At 46.1% G+C, this 14,970-nt stretch overlaps 1 protein-coding gene and 1 long non-coding RNA gene across 4 annotated transcripts in view; one reads left to right on the top strand and one right to left on the bottom strand.

Annotated features, from left to right (window-relative positions):
• Positions 1-14,970, bottom strand: part of LARGE1 (LARGE xylosyl- and glucuronyltransferase 1) — a 544,808-nt gene that overhangs the window by 128,062 nt on the left and 401,776 nt on the right. The window lies entirely within an intron of this gene.
• LOC131518940 (uncharacterized) overlaps positions 1,529-14,970 on the top strand; it is a 29,143-nt gene continuing 15,701 nt past the window's right edge. The window contains exons 1-2 of the long non-coding RNA XR_009265366.1: positions 1,529-2,107; positions 2,754-2,822. This is a non-coding gene — a long non-coding RNA (uncharacterized LOC131518940). The remainder of the gene's footprint in view (positions 2,108-2,753; positions 2,823-14,970) is intronic.

Genomic DNA, 14,970 nt, shown 5'->3' with positions numbered 1-14,970 from the left:
TGTCCCTGCCTGCACCGCCACCAGAGGCTGTGGGTAGGGGTCCTGAATACGGCAGAGTCCTCTGTGGTTCATCTAAGTGTTAATTCCAGAGCACTGAGCTGAGAGCACTTCCTATCCCAGGGGCATCTGTGGAGAACAGAAAAGGACAGCCTGAGGTTCAGAAAAGAGTCTGCAATCCAATAAAGGTCCAGGTAACAATTCCATCTGCCAAGATGCAAGAGTAAGTCCCCACCCACCTCCTTAGGTCAGTCCCAAGTGGGCCCACATTAACTTAACTTACAGTTTAAAAAATCCTGCTCAATCTCAAATAATGATTCTGTCTTCTTCCTTCCTTGATCTTTGGTCTTTGGAAATGGGAAAAACTAAAAAGGAACACAGGGCCAGCTGCTGGGCAATCTTCCAAGGCTGCTTTTATCACACCAACTCCCAGGACGCTTGACTGCTGTCACCTCTCAGACGAGGCCTCCCCCAGGGGAGCAGAGCTGGCCTGGATCCAGCTACAACTTCCATCTGTGGACTCCTTGGATCCTTTTTTAAAAACACAATTTGTTTGGGGGCGCCTGGGTGGCTCAGTCGGTTAAGTGTCCGACTCTTGATCTCGGCTCAGGTCACGATCTCACGGTTTGTGAGTTTGAGCCCCGTGTCAGGATCTGTGCTGGGAGCAAGGAGCCTGCTTGGGATTTTGTCTCTCTGTCTCTGTCTCTCTCTGCCCCTTCTCCACTTGCATGCTCTCTCTCTTTCAATAAATAAATAAACTTAAAAAAAAAAAACCACCCACAATTTGTTAGCAACTTTCAGATACCTGGCTCACAGATACTCCTGTAACTCACTGTTGATAGCACCTAGGAGAAACAATCTCACTTTTCCTACTACGATTGAAGAAAAAGCACTTACTTGTGGGAGTCTCAGACCACCAGAAAAGTTCTGGCTTTTCCAATTATAGCTGACCCTTGAACAACATGGGTTTGAACTGTGCGGGCCCATTTACACATGGAGTTTTTTGGTTAAATCTGGTACAGGGCTGTAAATTCACTGCTCTTCTGATTTTCTTAACATTTCCTTTTCTCTTGGTTGCTTGTAAGAATACAGGATATAATACGGATAACGTACAAAATATCTGCCAATCAGTTATTCACATGACTGGTAAGGCCTCCAGGCAGTAAGTAGGTAAGTTTGGGGGGAGTCGGAAGCTAAATGCAGATATTCTGACCGCGTGAGGGGCAGGGGTTCGGTGCCCCCATTCCTGAAATTGTTCAAATTGTATTAATTGTGCAACCTGGGCCAATACTGCTTGATTCCTGAGCTTTAGTTTTCATTTCTTTAAAATGGATGATGGTAAAATTCATTCTATTTCCATCATACAGTTATTTTAAGAGTAAAATAAAATGTTGTAAACCAGAAACTACTGCTCAACTTTAAGTATTACCATTATTAGCCAACATTTTTGTGTCTTTTGTAGCTAGTACTTAATTTTTTTCCCATATAGTTTTTTTTTTTTTTTTTTGAGAGAGAGAGAGAGAGAGGGAGGAAGAGAGAGGTAGCACGTGTGAGGGGGGAGGAACAGAGAGAGGGAGAAAAAGAATCCCAAGCAGCCTTCACAGTCAGTGCAGAGCCCTACACAGGGCTCGATCCCATGAGTCTGGGATCATGACCTGAGCCGGAATCAAGCGTTGGAGTCTCAACTGACTGAGCCACCTAGGTGCCCCAGAGCATCTTTTGTTCTAATGAGGTGACTCTTGGTGGGCTTCTAGAGAGCTACATTGGGTGGGGGAGGCTGGCTGCCAGAAAGACAAAGTCTTGATTGGAAGCTTAGGATTTTCACCCCACTGCCCAACCTCCAGAGAAGGGAGAGGGACTGGAGACAGTTCATCACAAATGGCCAGTGATTTAATCAACCATGCCTACCTACCTGACGAAACCTCCGTGAAGACCCTAAGTAACGGGATTAGAGAGCTTGCGGACTGGTGAACACGTCAGGGTGCCTGAGGGGAGTGCACTCAGAATGGCCACGGCCCCTCTACCACACCCTCCCCCTTCAACCTCGTCCTTAGGCACCTCATCCATGTGGCTGTTCCTGAGTTGCATTCTTTAGAATCAACCACTAACAGTAAGTACAGTGGGTTCCTGAGTTCTGTGTTCTAGCAAATAGCAAACCGATGTGAGAAGGGGGTTGAGGGAGGGTCTGACTTTGTAGCCAAGTCAAATGGAAATGTGGGTAACCTGGGGGCCTGATGCTCATGTCTGGTGTCCGAGGGACAGGCAGTCCTGTGGGACAGAGCCCATATGCCTGTGGGGTTGGATGCCAATTCCAGGTAGTTGTATCAGAACTGAATTGTAGGATGCCTACTTGGTGCCCCCAGGGGGCTGGAGCACTGGTTGTTGTCAGGAGGAAAATCCACCCCTCGAGGGACTGATAGCCAATGCGGTAAATGTGCAGGGCCTCATGGTGAAGGAGTAAGGAGCTTCTCCGTGCAGGATAGGCAGGGACACAGCTGAAGAGTCTGAGGCAGGCAGGACTATCTGCTCACACAACACCGGGCACCATGTGCAAAGAAGACAACATGAACCGTGCCCTGTGGTGTGGTGTGGCACTGAGGGGAACTGCACAGCCCCATTTATGGCCATTAAATGCCCGTGTGATCAGAGTTTGGATCTGAAAAGAACGTTGTTGCTGCTGTGTGGGGTAGGACGAGTGGATGCTTGGAAGGGTTAGCAACCAAAGGTCTTATTTTATTTTTTTTTCCTTCTATTAGAAACAGCCCATTGGAGATCCACATGCCTGGAGATGCGTGGAGATGTAAGGGCTGCAGACGTGCATCATGGTCAGTAAACACCTTCTGAGGGATCTGGGTGCAGATGGCATGCTTGGGCTGAGGGCCATCCACACCAAGAGGTGGAGGTGAGGTGCCTGCAATCCAGTAAGGGGGTGGAGCATGTAGGGAAGGGGATAGACTCTGACGCTCCCCTAACCCTGGATCTCCCAAGGCTCCACATACCCCGGAGAGCATTGAACTGCTCTCTCCTTGCTGGGGATGGTGCTGTGGTGGTAACAAGTCAGCCTGTGCCTGGAGCCAATCAGCCTCCTGGAAAGAGGTGGTAAAGGCAACTTGATGCAATTATTATTGCATGTGTCTTGAGGGACGCAAAAGAGATGCTGCTGGGCATGGGGTAAGTCTCCGAGGAGGTGAGACTCACCCCCTAAAATAAGTCAAATCAGTAGAGGGAGGGGAAGGAAGGGACAGCGAGGTAAAAGGAGGAGGGGAGGAAAGTTCTCAGGTAAGAACTCCCACACATGCTTTCTGGAGTCAGCGTGGGGAGACACGAAGCCATAATAACAAAATAACATACTCAGCCATAAAAAGAAAGACGTATTGATATGCGCTACAACTCGGGTGAACCTTGGACACATTACACCTAGTGAAAGAAGCCAGACACAAAAGATCACATACTGTACAATTCCTTTTATATGTCTAGAGTAGGCAAATTTATAAAGACAGAAAGTAGGTCAGTGGTTAACGGGCACTGTGGGAGGGGTGGTGGGGAGTGATCACTGGCTGGGTATGGGGAGCTTTTCTAGGGTGACAGGAAATGTCTTGAACGTAGAGAGAGAGAACAGCTGCATAACACTATAAACAGCTAAACACTACTGAAATGCACATTTTAAAACGGGCAATGTTTGAATTGGATTTCGCCAACATAAAAGCTGATGACAACGTAGCTAATGCATCGTGGAAGTAATATATGTCAATAATAGGTCTACGTGGGGCATCCCCCTGTGTCTTCACCACTGAGGCCAGAGTGCCGAGACCTCACTCAATCCCTGGAGCTTCTCTGTTTGCCAATCATCTGCCTGCGTCCCCAGTGACTTCCCTCCAGGCCACTGCTTTATTTATTTATTAAAAAAAAAATTTTTTTTTTAATGTTTGTTTATTTTTGAGACAGGGAGAGTGTGAGTGGAGGAGGGGCAGAGAGAGACAGAGAGAGAGGGAGAGAGACAGAGGATCCGAAGCAGGCTCCGTGCCGACAGCAGCGAGATCTAAATGGGGCTTGAACTCTCAAACCATGAGATCATGACCTGAGCTGAAGTCGGACGCTTAATCAAGTGAGCCGTCCAGGTGCCCCGGGGCCACTCTGCTTTAAATACTGCCCACGTGTTGGTAACTTTCAATTTATATCCCCAGTCTGATTTCTACACTGAGCCCCAGAATCATAAATCCAGCCGCCATCTCACTTCTCTCCTTGGGGCATGTACCAGGCATCTTGGACTTGGTGCATCCCATATTGAGGTCTTGATCCTTCTCTGCTCCACATGTTCTCACCTGTGCTACCCACATCAGGAAAGAGCAGCTCACTCTGTCCACCTCTCTAGTTGCTTAGACAGAAAACTATGGAATCATTTCCTCAAGCTTTACTGAAATACAGTGGAATTCAATAAACTCACTGATCTGGAGTTTAACAAAACTTTGGCAAATATGTCTAGCCATGTAACCATCCTCACCATCAAGATACAGAATGGTTCCAACACCCCAGTGTTTCCTTGGGGCCCTTCTGCAATCTACTTCCCTGAACCCCAGCTCCAGGCAACTGCTGATTTTCGTTCCGTCACACTATCGTCGAGCCTTTTCTAGGACTGCACTTAACAGAATCACAATCACAGAGCACACGGTTTTTCATATTTGACTTCCTGTACTTAGCATAGTGTTTCTGAAATTTATCCAAGCCATATGCATTAATACTGCTTTTCTTTTTATTGCTGAACCGTATCCTAAAGCTTGGATATATCACAACTGGGGTAGAATCAAGAGTTCTTGTTTGGCCTAAATTAAGCCTGCGATCCAAGCTGCAGATTTGGGTATCACTGGAACACAAATGGCATTTAAGAACATGAGCTTATGGAGGGGCACCTGGGTGCTCGGTCAGTTAAACATCCAACTTTGGCTCAGGTCATGGTCTCATGGTTCGTGGGTTCAAGTCCCACATCTGGCTCTGTGCTGAGAACTCAGAGCCTGGAGCCTGATTCAGCTTCTGTCTCTGTCTCTGTCTCTGTCTCTCTCTCTCTGTGCCTCCCTGCTCACAGTCTGTCTCTCTCTCTCAAAAATAAATAAACATTTAAAAAAAAAAAAAAAAAAGGACACAAGCTCATGGAAAGGAGAGGCTAATGAAGACCAAGGCAGAATGCCGAGCCCCATAATGCTTTGCTGTTGAACAAAGGAGAAAGAAGCCAGAAAAGGAATCTCCCCTGAATAATAGCAGAAGGGAGGGCAACCGTCTGTCACCCGTCAATGGGGACTCTAAAGGTAGGGATTCTAGACGATATCGGCTCTCTCTCCATCTAAAATTTGCAACGAAGCAGTCTTGACTCCCAAACCCAGACTCACCCTCCCCCGATTCATTACACCTGCCATCACCTTTCATTCACAAGATGCTGTCTATGGTGAGAGTTGTAACTGGCTTCCTTAGCATTAGTGGCGAGAAACCAAGGTCTCTGTACTTCTCTCACCAGCTTCAGATTGAAGCACCTGATATACACGCCTTGTGATACACGTCCTTCTGGGAGGGAAATCAGTTGCCACTCTTCTTTCCTCAAACAATGTGCCAAAGCAGCCCACTGGGGCAGGAAAGCTGAGCTCAAAATCACATTTCTCTCTGTTGATAACCTGAGGACAAGTGCTCACATAAGAAAACTGTGTCTCATGTTTAGAAAAGCCCCCCCACCCCTCCGCCCCGTGTCTAAGGAAACTCCTGCATCAAGGATGTGGCTTTTTTACTTAAAAAAAAAAACAAGAAAAAAAATGAACAAACCCATTCCAGCATCATGGCATAGGATATCAAAGTGGCAAGGGCCTGGGGAATATTTTGGACCACACTTTCCATCTGAATGATAAAGAAATGGAAGCAGGTGCCCTTGTCCTTCCCCTGTGCGGTCTCCACTGCCTGCACAGAACATGAATTAAGCATCTGCTATTTTCCAGACACTGGGCTAAAAAAAGAGTAGACACTTTAGTAGGTGCCGTGATGCTTAGCATTTTATAATCTATTGTGCAAAAGTGAGTATAGATACTCCAAGATAAACAACAGAGGTGTCATATCCTATGGTGTCTAAAGAACAACCACCAGGGGTTGCCTGGGAAAGCTCTGAGGGTGTCTTGAACTGAGCCCTGGAGGGAACAATTAACATTACTTAGTCCCTGTTAGGCACTGTGCTAGAGGTTACTTAATCCCGTGACCAACCCTGCAAGGTTAGCGTTGTTCCCATTTACAGGTAAGGCTCAGAGGTAAAATGGAACTAGCCTGATTCAGCACAGGCTAATGATGGAGCTGGGATCTGAGTGTGACCTGAAGCCTAGGTGTCGTTTTTCTGGGATGAAGATGAAAAGAGACGGAAAGGGGGTTAAAAAAGTTTCCTACGGGTGCCTGGATGGCTCAGTTGGTTAAGCGTCTGACTTTGGCTCAGATCATGATCTCACAGCTCGTGGGTTCGAGCCCCGCGCTGCACTCTGTGCTGACAGCTCAGAGCCTGGAGCCTGCTTCCGATTCTCGTTTCCCTCTCTCTGCCCCTTCCCTGCCCGTGCACTGTATGTCTGTCTGTCTCTCAAAAATAAATAAACATTAAAAACATTAAAAAAAAGTTTTCTATATTGAAGAAATGTGAGAGATGGCATACGAGAGTGATCAGATTCTCAGAACTTATGCATGGAGGATTTATGAATTTTGCATAAGCCACCTGTGTTTTGGGGCATTTCACTGCATAATTAAAACTCCATCAGCAGGTACCCAAGTGCAGGAAAAGAGCTGAGTCGCATTGTCCACACAATGCACAAGTACTGGGCACTAGCTCTGACTATGGGTGACAGACCCATAGATAAGACAGGGTCCTCTCCCTCAGAAAGGCCACGGACTCATCAAGGAGACAAAGCACGTGACCAAATACATGGCCTGAAACGTGTAAGAGAGACATGCTAAACAGCAGACTTCAAAAGGGCATTTAGAACAGCTTATCAATACCAGGTCCTAATGTGGTTAAAAATATTACACTTGGAACAACTTAGTAATCATCTACTCTAACCTTGTCATGGCATCACTGATGGAACCGAGTTACAGCAAGAGGAAACGGGATTCTCAAGATTACACAGCTGTGTAGAGACCAGAACCCTCGAGTCTTAACAAAACGGTGCTTCTCAGCTGTTCAGGATCACCGTGGGAAGGAAGGCTGCTGATACCAACAGCTGGCGTGGACCCTGGCTTCCTGGGGCCCTTACACACACTCTTCTCACGCCACACCTGCAGGAGCTGAACAGCAGACACGCCACATAAACCACGGGGTTCTGCTCGCAGTCTCGAAGCCTGCTCGTTGCCGTCCTCCTTGGAGAGAGTCCTCTCTTAGCAAGCCAAGGGCAACACACCTGTAATAGTCAGCTAATGGTCTTCTTTGGCCTGGTATTAAGTCGCCAATAACAAAACGCAAGACCTTGCTTTCCAACAGTTTTGATATCCTTTTTGATGCAGACTATAAATGGAGGCTTGCAAGTTCAATGTAGAAAATAATTTGGTCTGGTGAAGTCACTGGGCAGTGGTGGGAGAGAGCCAGACAGGGGATGCATGTATGTGGATGTAGATAAGCACATAATTCTGAACAAGGAGCCAGCATTCTAATCTAGATCTGCTCAGCCAGCCAGCCAGCCAGCCACCCACCCATTCAATTCATCCAGCATTCATTTATTAAGTGCCGATTATGTGCCAGGCACTGTTCTGGGCTCTGAGTTGTAAACAACAACAACAAAGCCAAAAACCTTAAGGTCCTGTCTCATTGGCACATCCGTTCCAGTGGGAGAGCCAGGTCACAGACAGATCCACAGTAAAATGCCAAGTGGGGCTAAGAGACATGGGGACAGCACAGTAGAGGAGGGGGTCCAGACTGATGGCGGCAGTGGGAATGGGAGCCTACCAGAGAAGACGGGGGTTGGAAAAGTATAGCTGAGGTGACATTTGAGGAGAAAGAAACTCTCCCTCGGCTCAGAGCAAAAGTAAGAAGAAAGAGCGGCAGACGAATGGGGAGCCTGTAGCACCGAGGTGTCTAGGAAAGGAACCAGGGGCAGCTGAAGTCTGTCTGTCTGTCCCAGGTGAGCTGGCTGCATGAAAAAGCTTTTGTCGAGGCTCAATCTAGAAAAGGTCACTGATTTAGTAGCAAGTGGCAGGTAAAAAAATCTGCCTGGATGGAATGTGTTCCTTACTTAGAGCTCAAGGCTGCTGGAGAATAGGTCAGAAGGCACGAGGCTGCATGCTGTATGTTGTAAATACATTTCAGAGCCATCGAAGGAGGGAAATGATGCCCATCTTGGCCAGAGAAAGAGAAGTGCATAGAAACAACACATTCCCTGAGCCCAGAAGTTGAGAGGTGTACGTGGATCCCAGGGAAGATGCCTACAGCTTTCCCATCCTCTTTTCGTAGTCAAAATTAGGACATTTCAATTCATTTAGGCTTTAACTTACAAAACAGTCATTTCTTTTGCTATCAGAATTTAACCCTGCATGATTTGCCATTGAGGTCCTGCCAAAGGCCTGGGAGAGAGGAGTCACAGTGATGGATGACTGGTTAAGGGCCGGTGGGGGGATTGCAGAATGCTGCATGACGGGGCCACACTGCCTGGGGCCTGTACTGAACTCCCATGCCTGGCCTCCAATTTTCACCAAAGGACACTGAACAAAGAGCTCTACAAAACTCTCCATTGCATTTATTGCAAGGATGTTACTGAGGACACCGTCCACTGTAGATTGAGTCCCCTCAAAATAAACAATTATATATTCTTTTGGAGCAAGAATCCTTCAAATGACCGAGTAGACCTTTTACTTTGGCAGCCTGGAAGCTCAGAGCTCAACTTTAAAAACAGCACAGGATACAATGAACCTTGTACATAACTTATTGTATAAGTTGCCTAAAACCCTTTGTAGGATAAAGTGGGCTATAAATGAGTGATAAATAAAACAGAATGTTTGTGCAAACACAGAGCCTGTTAGGTGTTTAACTTTGTTTAAACTTCTTACATGGTTTCTCACTATGGTTTGTTAGACATGAATCTTCGCAAAGTGTTTCCCATTTTCCATTTTCTAGTAGTGGGCCAAAGACAAGCTGACTTCTTTGTCACCATGTAAGGTTTGGAACTCCCTTAGAAGGAAGACTTTGAGATGTTGTCCTTTCACTGACTTGCTAACTTGGACAGCTACATATGCTCAGTCCAGTCTCCCAGGAAGTAGCACAAATTACCCCACTCCAGAGGTTAGAGTTTATAAAGCTTCAACCGATGTGTAGAGTCAAGCACAAAGACAGCCAAGTTCACCCGTTTCACCGAGGGGCCCGGTCCTTTCCATTAACCTTGATCTGGAGCACATCTGACCAGCAGCTTGCGGCCAGTCCATCCTCATTCTGTCTCTGCATCTGTCAGGCTGTCCGTCTCTCCTGGATCCTAGTTTTTACATGGATTCTGGCTAAACTCCAGAGAAGTGACCTGGTTCTGACCTCCAGTTCCTATTTCCGTTTCACTTCCTGTAGCTTCTGTTGGATGTCTGGATTTTCTCAGTTTTCTCAGAAACCTGAGAAATGGGAAAACTACTCATTTTATCCTTTTCCTGCTGCATTTTGAACATACATCAGAGGCTCTCTCTGTTGAGCAACATTTAATCACTGCGCTGAATTAGGTACCTGGGAGGACATGGAGGGATGAGATTCCAAGAATAAGAGCCCCTTGGGGTGCCTGAGTGGCTCAGCCGGTTAAGCGTTCAACTTTTGGGCTCAGGTCAGGATCTCACGGTTCATGAATTCGAGCTCCACGTCAGGTTCTGTGCTGACAGCTCAGAGCCTGGAGCCTGCTTCAGATTCTGGGTCTCCCTCTCTTTCTGTCCCTCCCCGGCTCATGCTGTCTCTCTCCTTCAAAAATAAATAGACATTAAAAAAAAATTAAAAAAAAAAAAGAAAGGAAAACAAGAGTGAGGGCCCCTACTCTGGGTCAAGTTATCACAAGACACTGCAAGGAGAGAGGAGCCCAGAAGCATCCCGCCCCAGTCACTGCCACACTGAAGAGAGCTCTGGTCCAAATTTCACACACGAGGTCTGTGAGCTATATATCCTGTCATCACCACACTAACGAGAGCTGTGTCAGTCATACACTGCTATGTATATGCCAACAGTTATGTAGTTACACGCCACTGTCCAAGGAGCAACTGCCCCATGAAGCTGTTGACTCGATTTGTTTGCCATGTGCTGTTGACTGGGTATTTGCATGCCCCTCAAGTTCTTATGTTGAAACATAATCACCAGTGGGGATGGTGCTTGAAGGTGGGGCCCTTAGGAGGTGATCTCTGGGGTGATTCCTCAGAGATTCCTCACCCCATCAGCCATGTGAGGACACAGAAAGGAGATGGCCAACTATGAACCAGGAGGGAGTCCCACACCAGACACCAAAACTGTTGATGCCTTGATCTTGGACTTCCCAGTCTCCAAAACAGTAAGGAATAAGCGTGCCATGCAGTGTATGCAATTCTGTTAGAACAGCCCAAATGGATGAAGACACCAGACCAGGTAGAACTCTCAAATACCATTAATGTGTTTGATTGAAGGTCTATCACCTTTCTTTTGTTCCTGGGTCTGCAAGGGGAGGGAATAGATTACAATACATCGAGGGCCTCCTGCCCATCCTTCCTGTTTCCCCAGGAATGTGTTACATGGACTGGTGCATAGGGCATGCAGAACAAGGTCTACTGAGTTCTTCAAGATGTCTCCACTTTCCCGTCTCTGCCCATTGGGCCATGGGTGAACCAAGAATGAGTTGTGGTTGCTCCAAAACCTGTGTAGGCCTGTTGTTATTGTTGCAGTTAAGTATGCTAAGTCAACATTATGTAAATTGATTAATTAGGAGGGTGAGAAGAGCTGTTTCTCTGAAAACTAAATTGGATTCTTGAGAAAGATCTGATGATGGCAGTGAGTAGCTGAACAACGGCTATTGTATTAGAGAACTCAGAAAGGCAGTAAACATCGGGCTGGATTCTGCATTCCTGGGCTTGGAGAGTGTCTTTGATGCTACCTCTAACTGAAATTGGAAATGACATTACAAGCGTAGGCTATATAAAAAAAATGCCAAATAAGGCTAATCAGTGGACTCTAAATCAGAAACAAAGCTGTGACTTCAAAACACCTGCATTTACAGCCACGGTTCATCTGTACGTTTTCTCCCCATATTATGGCCATCTTTGTGATACCTGAGCAATTATCATAGGCAGTCTCAGAAACAAGCATCACGAGGGGCTCCTGGGTGGCTCAGTTGGTTGAGCGTCCAACTTTGGCTCAGGTCATGATCTCGCGGTCTGTGGGCATCAGGCTCTGTGCTGACAGCTCGGAGCCTGGAGCCTGCTTCCGATCCTGTGTCTCCCTCTCTCTCTGCCCCTCCCCCACTCTCACTTTGTCTCACTCTGTCTCTCAAAAATAAATAAATGTAAAAAAAAAAAAAAAAGAAAAAAAGAAACAAGCATCACGAGAGTTCTAGGCCAGGCCCAATTGTTCCAAGACCTGGGCATCCACTTTTGTGAAATATTTCCACAAAATAATCCCAAAGGTCCATCTGAGTTCTGACACTAGGATTCTGTGGCTGTCAATTAGCTCATAGCTGCTTAAGACCTAAGCACATCCATCAATCCATCTGTACCGAAAAGTCTCCCATACAATCTAAGGACTCTGACCTACCTTATTATAATCAGTGCTCCCCACCTTGGGTACTTTTATTCTTCCTTAGAGACAGGAAGATTTGGGACATATTGTCTTCATAGTTTTCAAACACACAGTTCTTGGTTTGCCTGTGACTTCTAAATGTATTCCTAATCAAAGTGTGGAAAACTCTTAAACATCTTATAAAGTCCTTTGTGCTGCTTCTGTGCTTGACGTTTTCCATTTCAATTAACTCTGTATTAAGGTGTCATTGGATGAAAGGCATCAGAGAAACAGAGGAACCTGTTATAAGCGCAACCTTTTAGCCCCCGGGAGATTCTAATTCCGTTCCACTTATGCAATTTTTGACTGCTGCTGACCCGGTAACTTAGGGGCAAGCTTCCTCATCATGAATCATTTTAAAGAGCTTGTACATGTGGGCAGCTGTGGCTCTGAGCTAACAGAACTCAACATGCTGTCCACTCACCTTTTGTAGATTTGGAATAATGTGCCAGGTGAGAATGAAGCCAAAGGGGGCCGCAGAGAAAGATACAGACGAGGAACAGGAGCAAACCTGCAGTCTGGGAAATTCTGTGGCCATCAACAAAGCTAGGCACTAAGGCAAAGTGAGTCAACTTTGTCTTCCACTAACAGTCACTTGTACACATCACTGAAGATTTAAGGACGAGTATGTGGAAGAACATACTGAATCACAACCAGAATTTTTATTCTTTAATTCGATACACATTTAGTGGACATCTAGGACAGGTCATGGATTATTATTAAGTAAAAGAATGAATGAGATAGAACTGCTGACTTCAGACACACTGCAAATAAATATAGGAGACGTTTATGTGCATGAGAGACACAAGAGAGTATCAACTGTGCCCCGGTGGAACCTAAGTAAACTCCCATGGAAATACTGCAATGCACTAATTCTTTGCAACTGAGAGAGCCAGGGGAGGTGGTATTTGTGCTGGGTCTTAAAGGATGAATAAGATTTTGGTGGGCAGATTAAAAGTAGAAGGGCCATTTCAGGCTGAGGAAAGACCCCAAGCGTAACAATCACACAGAGCCCAGCATGGGGAAGGGAAGCTGCATACGTATCAAAGACACCACCATCTTTGTTTCCAGTCCCAGCAGAGCCACTGGCCACTTGTGTGTCCTTTCAAATTCCTTTTATTCTCTGGGCTTTAGTTTGTTCTCTGCAAAATGGGGCTGATAAAACCCACTTAGGTACTATAAAGACTAGAGATAATATAGGTAAAGTATCTATACCTACACTGATGTTGTTTAATAAATGAATTGTGGTTTTTACTGTTATTACTAGGAACTAAATCTGGGCAAGTGGACTGGGGTCAGCGTGGACACAGAAATCTGGTCTTGACTTAGATGCTGAAGCGAGTGGGCATCAAATTTGCTAAACAGGAAAAGAATATGAAACTAATCCTTGTCCTATTTATGCCTTAGGGATTTTAGGAACCATAATAACAACAGCAAAAGTAACAAAGAGAAGTGTCCATAAGACAATTAGTATAGGGCATTTAAAATACACGGTTTCATTTAAGTTTTCCAATAACCCCAGAAGATAGATATTGTTACCTTCCATTTAACAGAAATGGAAACAGAGGCTTAGAAAAATTGAAATCCTTTGCCTGTGGACATGCTGCTAATAAGCTGTGCAGCTGGATTCAAACCCAGGTCCTTCCTGGGTCCAGATATGCAAGCCTTGTGAACTGTTCAGGATCTCCTTTCAATGTGAATCTAGGGGTGTGGTCCATTGTGAAGACTTTTTCAGGTTACTGAAAAGTACAACCAAACTCCCCTGACACCACAGGGTTTGATACAGCTTGGGGTCCTGCCAGAAATGGACCCGACATCCTGAGGGCTGTCTCCTGTCCAGAATCCTCCTGGCTCAGCCAGTGTAGCTGAAATTCTCTGACTTTTCAGCACCTGACAGCTTGGACAGCCCACGCCATACTCTCAGTAGGACCAGAGAACAACGCAGGTGGGTTTCTACTCTGTAGGCTGGAACGCTGGTGGCTAAGCCCATGCAATGGGCAGACATGTGGACGGCATTAGGAAGTTTGAGAACCTCATGCCACAAGGTCGGCCACCTCACAAGGTCTTGCTACACACACAGTGAGAAGATGGCTGCCACCTTGTGGACATTCCCCGGGGGCCTTCGATACGTGGAGCAATGCTGATGTTAGATGCATACCTATGGTAAAGCTAACTGCAGCAGAGGATGAGAGGGAAGGTTTAAAAGGGGTAAAAAGCAATTTCCTCCTCTATAAAGCCTTCCCCAACTTCATGGGCCAAATTTAGCTCTCCTGCTGCACTTCCATTGCTCCTGGACCATGTCCTCATTATAATAATTATCTCTTAGTATGAGCGGGCATCACGATCCTCTGAGGAGGCTTTTTAAAAGTACATGGACTTGGCTCCCCATCTCAGGAGATTCTAATTTGCTAAGTTTGGGTTTTGGACAGGGAATCAGTATTTTTAAAGAACCCCTCCCCCAACCCCGAGCATTAGTATTTGACAGTGTGGAGGATAATATATCCTGAAAAACAAACCAAAAATCTTGGTAGAAACCTAAAAATGCTGGATTAGTAATAATGATGATGATGATGATGATGATGATGATGTGGGGGGGGGGTGTAAAAAAGGAAAAAAAGGAATAGACAAGAACATAAAGATAATCTTCAGAGTCAATAAAGAAATTGATAAGAAAGCACAAATCCAGAGAGGTAAGCAAGCTGAAAGCAATACATGAGCTGGGGAACCTGCCTCCATGAGCATCATTAAGCACTGGTTTTAATAAGCCAAACACAGGAAGAGAGACAGACTAGGACTGTAGGACTATGCAAAAGCAGGCTGGGCAACAAAGACTAAAGCCAAGAATCCACCCTGCCCTCCACAACCCCTGGGGAAGTCAGGGCCCTGGTCAGTGAAGCCAGCCTTGCAGAGGGAGAGAGAAGGGACATTTGCCTGTCCTGGCTCCAAGTCTGGGTGAAAGACAGTGACAAAGAGGTCTCTACTGAGAGTTCTTAACTCCAGGCCTATCCGCAGGTATTTGGGGGCCAGAATTCATAGCTGTCTTTTTGGTTTGAAACCACTGTGAACACAAATCCTCCCTGGAGGCGTGTATTTTAAAACCTGGCATCAAAGGTCTCATAGATAAATCTCCAACTCTCTTGCTGCCGCCCCCCCGCCCCACACAGACACACACATATACACACAGTTGCAAAATCTATCAAAAAACAAACCCTGCA

Source organism: Neofelis nebulosa, chromosome 8, assembly GCF_028018385.1.
Source record: "Neofelis nebulosa isolate mNeoNeb1 chromosome 8, mNeoNeb1.pri, whole genome shotgun sequence".
In the NCBI taxonomy this organism is placed as follows: Eukaryota; Metazoa; Chordata; class Mammalia; order Carnivora; family Felidae; genus Neofelis; species Neofelis nebulosa.
Note: the sequence above shows the minus strand (reverse complement) of the source record. Positions and strands in the feature narration are given on the sequence as shown.